Below are 6,000 nucleotides of genomic sequence, written 5' to 3' on the forward strand. Positions count from 1 at the left end.
ATCGACAACAGCCACCATCGAAGCAGCGTTACCCATGCAGAGCAAGGGGAACAACTACTAGAAGGCTCTGAGCGAGTGACGTTTGAAACGCTATTAGCACACGCTAACTAGCTAGCCATTTCACTTCGGTTACACCAGCCTCATCTCGGGAGTTGATAGGCTTGAAGTCATAAACAGCGCAATGCTTGACGCACAACGAAGAGCTGCTGGCAAAACGCACGAAAGTGCTGTTTGAATGAATGTTTACGCACCTGCTTCTGCCTACCACCACTCAGTCAGATACTTAGATACTTGTATGCTCAGTCAGATTATATGCAATGCAGGACACGCTAGATAATATCTAGTAATATCATCAACCATGTGTAGTTAACTAGTGATTATGATTGATTGTTTTTTATAAGATAAGTTTAATGCTAGCTAGCAACTTACCTTGGTTTACTGCATTCGTGTAACAGGCAGTCAGTCTCCTTGTGGAGTGCAACGAGAGAGTGGGGCCATGCTTCCTGCCATCCAGGACCTCTATACCAGGTGGTGTCAGAGTAAGGCCCTACAAATTGTCAAAGACACTCCAGCCACCCTAGTCATAGACGGCAAGTGGTCCCGGAGCCCCAAGTCTAGGTCCATGAGGCTACCCAGACTATTTGCATTGCCCCTCCCCCGGAACATTGCTGCTACTGTTATTATCTATGCAGTCACTTTAAAAAAACTCTACCTACATGTACATATTACCATAAATTACCCCTGACACACATTGACTCTGTACCCCCATATATAGCCCCGCTATTGTTATTTACTGCTGCTCTTTAATTGAGTTATTCTTCTCTTTTTGGGGGGGGAATTTTTCTTAAAACTGCACTATTGGTTAAAGGCTTGTAAGTAAACAATTCACTGTAAGGTCTACTACACCCATTATAGTCGGCGCATGTGACAAATAAAATGTTATTTGATGTAGAGAGTAGAGGTGATTTAAGGACTGCCCAACTCCATCCAATATAATCAATAAGCACTACTGCTGGTGCTCTGAAGCCCATTAAGACGCATTGCAGGCTGCGCCCCAAGGGTGTCTAGAGTAGACTGAAGCCTGACCCACCCGTCATCCCTGTTAGAAGCACTGCTTTAAACTACCAGGTAAAAAAAAAGCCTATAAAAATGTGAGGTTGGGAAGCTGAATAGGAATGGCCAAAGGCCACTGAAGCTCTTTATATTGTAGCAGCCAGTATAGAACGATAATTAATTATTACACTCGTTAGCAAAGTGAAGTGTGCGATCAGGGCCTGGGGCATGATGGAGGGCTCTGTGAAGGACATCTATTCTAAAGGACTGGACTTTGCACGGGTTGTGTATTGCAACAATTAGATGTGACGTTTCATAGTCTTCTCGAAAAGAGAAGAATGTTGTCATATTAACTGCATCATGGAAACATGCATCTGTATACTATTGGAGTGGCTTGACAGTAGAAATGGGTCAGTGTTGTTGACATTGATGTTGTAGCAGGGTTAATTAACCTCATACCCGCTATAGGACTTCCTCAACTGATCATTCAAATATGGCATAATGGAGGTTTCATAATCCCTTCAAGGCAAGAGGGCAGAAAGAATGTTTACACTAAAAGAGATTCCCTGGTACATTTGTATACATTTAGCCAGTAGTTCTGAAAGTAGCGCTCACGAGCCAATGGTGGTCCCCGAATATTGCGTACTACGTCACATACTGTATGTGCACCCAAGCCGTGCTTCTACACCTGCATTGCCTGCTGTTTGGGGTTTTAGGCTGGGTTTCTGTACAGCACTTTGTGACTGATGTAAGAAGGGCTTTATAAATACATTTGATTGATTGCGCTTGCTCTGCATTGCTCTGAAATGAGACTAATTCTGCTCATACTATGCATACATGAACTACACATCGACACATCCAGCCCAAACTGGGAGGTTTAATTCAGATTTCCTGTTAGAAGGAAATAGGGTCGAATCATATCAAACAAATGTAAAAATGACTTTGTAATGTTATCCACCCACTAAATAAATCCCACAGATATAGACAATAATTCTGATCATAAAATTATCAAGACATTCATGGGGGTCATATTGAGGTCATTTTGACCATAGTCCAGTGGCTATGGGAACAATTGTGGACTTTGTGATAGAGCCACCACATTTCACACAGCTGGGGCATGTCTAAGTAGTTCTGGATAGATAGATATATATACTTATTTATTTATCCCATTACCCCCACTGGAAGTCATTTCCAATATGGCCACCGACCAGCTGCATGGGTCCATATTGGACTAGATTCACTTGGACAGATCTCCATAAATAATTGGTACATACAGCCCAATTATGGCTTAAAATGTTTGAGGTGGTCTTTTGTAGAAAAAGTGTGAAAAATCTACCAAAATCCATGATTCCTGAACATACATCCTCATTTGTATTATGTTACATTTACAGTGCATTTGGAAAAACCCCTTGACTTTTCCCACATTTTGTTACGTTACAGCCTTATAAAATGTATTGTTTTTTCCGCTCATCAATCTACACACAATAGCCCCATAATGACAAAGCAAAAACAGGTTTTTGGAAATGTTTGCAAATGTATTCAACATAAAATAACGGAAGGATCACATTTGCATACATTTTCCCCTTGATCCTGACTCCCAGTCCCTCCCAATGAAAAACAACCCTGATGCTGCCACCAACATGCTTCACCATAGGGATGGTGCCAGGTGACTACCTCATGAAGTTGGTTGAGAGAAGGGCAAAGGGTGACTACTTTAAAGAATTTCCTAAACAAAATGAGAGATATCGGTAACAGAACTCTGGTCGCTGCAGCAGAGGAGAGAGAGCCAACACTATAAACACTGCTGATGTTCTGTGGTGGTCGCTGCAGCAGAGAGGAGAGAGAGCCAACACTATAAACACTGCTGATGTTCTGTGGTGGTCGCTGCAGCAGAGAGGAGAGAGAGCCAACACTATAAACACTGCTGATGTTCTGTGGTGGTCGCTGCAGCAGAGAGGAGAGAGCCAACACTATAAACACTGCTGATATTATGTGGTGGTCGCTGCAGCAGAGAGGAGAGAGAGCCAACACTATAAACACTGCTGATGTTCTGTGGTGGTCGCTGCAGCAGAGAGGAGAGAGAGCCAACACTATAAACACTGCTGATGTTCTGTGGTGGTCGCTGCAGCAGAGAGGAGAGAGAGCCAACGGATGCTAGTCACACAGTTGCTCGCTGTCATTTTTAACACAGTGCCATAAGTTTGAGCCGGCCCGGCACAATCAAATCAATTGCAATCGGACTCCCTCTACTCATTTGTGTCTCAATGATTTCATCAAACAGCGTGCTTAAACCTTCAGACAAGCTCAATGCATATGGTTGATTTGATTAAAACACGCGTATTTGTCAATATATAGACATCCAGTTTAACAACAAAAAATCCCCCACATAGCCATTGGAATAGGGTCAAAATGACCTCAATACGACCCCTATTAAAAAGGTCTCAATAGTACTTCATGATCAGAATTATCATCTATATTATCTGTGGGGTTTATTTAGTGGGTAGATTTTAGTCATGTTTCTATTGTTTGGAATGACTTAACCCTATTTTCTTCTGAAAGGAAAGATGGCAGCCATTTTATTAGAATGTTCACCCTGGTTGACTGGTTCCCACACTGCCTCCAATCTTTAAAATGTTCCTCAAGGCATCTGGAATTAGCGTACCAAGTTCGATCCTTGTATGGTAAAATGGAACAATGATTTCACCTATCTGCTGGACTATTGGGAGGATAGAGTTTCCACCCAGAGCCAAATTGACAGCTTGTACAGTCCCAAAACAATTGACATGATCCAATCGGGAGGATTGCCTACTGTTTGTCAAATTTTGTCTAGTTAGAAAATATGAGTGGGTGAAAGTAAATATTATGACAATCACTAATTGAGGCATGACCTACAACAGATTGAGAGGTCGTGGGGGAGAATATAGGTTGAGGAAATGGAGCAGGGTGGGAAAATCTGATCTAACAATAGAATGAGGCCAAAATTATAGCGGATGTTCACCTAATTAGAGCCACTTGTAAATGAGATGTTATTGCTTTTGAGAAACACCTACCAGCTCTGTCAGAGAAGCCTCTCCGCTTTGCTATCCACGATGCTTTGCAATAACACTTCAGAGTTCTTCAGAATCCCCAACTCGACCGTTTTCTCCCTCGGCGGGTTGTCAAAACTTCGGTCGTATCCTCCATTGTCGTGTCCGCTGATGCTGTGTTCCCACGTAATTCGTGATGGAGCGTGAACAGGCACTGTTCTGTTGACCGATTCCTTCCTATTCACCATGCACTTCTCCCCGGCTTCCAGAGTTTTTATCCCGCTCTTCGAGAGCCGCTCCGAAAACTTTCTCGCCCAGTGCGCAAAGTTGTCCAGGGTGCTTTTCTCAAAGTCCTCGGAGTAAATCTTTATGTTGCCCGTGTACCACAAAATCCACCAACCCAGACTTAGGAAGATGATGAGTGTACCCGTGTAGATGAGGAAATCACCGTAGAAGTGACCGTCCAACTTTAGATCCGCGAAAATACCAACTAAAAGCAATGTCAAACCGCCGACGTCAAAAGCGACGGCTAGGAAAAATAACGGCGCACAGTTCCCCAGGCAGTTTTGAGCCATGCCTAAGCTGTGATGAGGTCAAATAACTTCAGTGGAGAGTTTAACTTGTTTTTCATGAAGCACCATTTTCATTTCCTCGCCATCACCTGTGGTGAACACCTGTACGCGCAGAGAGCCGCCTTCCTGTGACGTCAACGTAAACTAGAGGGTGTTAAGGCCATCCCCCATCCTTGGTATACCACTCAGGTTAAGTTGCCCTTATGCACAGATCTGGGACCACTTTACAGAACACCAAAATGTATAGCCTTGACCATTTGTGAGAGAAACGCAAAACTGATGTTAGATCAGTGTCATTGGTAAAAACAGCGAGTAATGAAACAAACAAACAGATACACAAATACGACGTGTTACAAAATGCGCTGGATTTTTAGCATTCCTCCGCACCCATCCAGGTCATGTCACACTTCAAGTGTTTATGTTGGTTGTAACCTGAGAATTGGCTCAGAAACCCATGCTGGCTTTGGGAGGAATATCTATCTTGTTTGTTGAACACAAGCATAGAGTTACGTTGTAGGCTATCCATCACACAAGCAGTATTTGGTGGGTGGGTTGATCCAAGGTTGAATATGACTCTCATGTTTTAAATGCTACGATTGCTTGTCTTAATTGGTAAAAGCAAGGTTGGCCAACCTTCCTGGAGAGCTGTACTACTACTGCAGTGGCTAGATTTCTCTGGAGAGAACCATCAAGCACCAATTTAGAAGAAACTATAGAGCAGTTGCTCCCAAAACGTATTCTGTGACGCCCATCAAAGACACCAGTTTCTGGCCACATCAACCCAGAACTATTTAGCCTGAGCCGTTCCCGACCATCAATAGCGAAACACCCGTTTATGCAACGTGGTCTCAGAGCATTTCATATTATTCTTAATTTGAGACACTCCATTTAGTATGATACACTACATGACCAAAAGTATGTGGTCACCTGCTCGTTGAACATCTCATTCCAAAATCATGGGCATTAATATGGAGTTGCCCCCCCCTTCCCCTTTGCTGCTATAACAGCCTCCACTCTTCTGGGAAGGCTTTCCACTAGATGTTGGAACATTGCTGTGCAGCCACAAGGGCGTTAGTGAGGTTGGGCTCTTATATTGTGTGATTAGGCCTGGCTCGCAGTCAGCGTTCCAATTCATTGCAAAGGTGTTCGATCGAGTTGAGGTCAGGGCTGTGCAGACCATTCAAGTTCTTCCACACCGATCTCGACAAACCATTTCTCAACGGACCTCGCTTTGTGCATGGGGGCATTGTCATGCTGAAACAGGAAAGGACCTTCCCCAAACTGTTGCCACAAAGTTGGAAGCAAAGAATCGTCTAGAATGTCATTGTATGCTGTAGCATTAAGATTTC

This window comes from Oncorhynchus clarkii, chromosome 20 (assembly GCF_045791955.1).
Source record: "Oncorhynchus clarkii lewisi isolate Uvic-CL-2024 chromosome 20, UVic_Ocla_1.0, whole genome shotgun sequence".
In the NCBI taxonomy this organism is placed as follows: domain Eukaryota; kingdom Metazoa; phylum Chordata; class Actinopteri; order Salmoniformes; family Salmonidae; genus Oncorhynchus; species Oncorhynchus clarkii.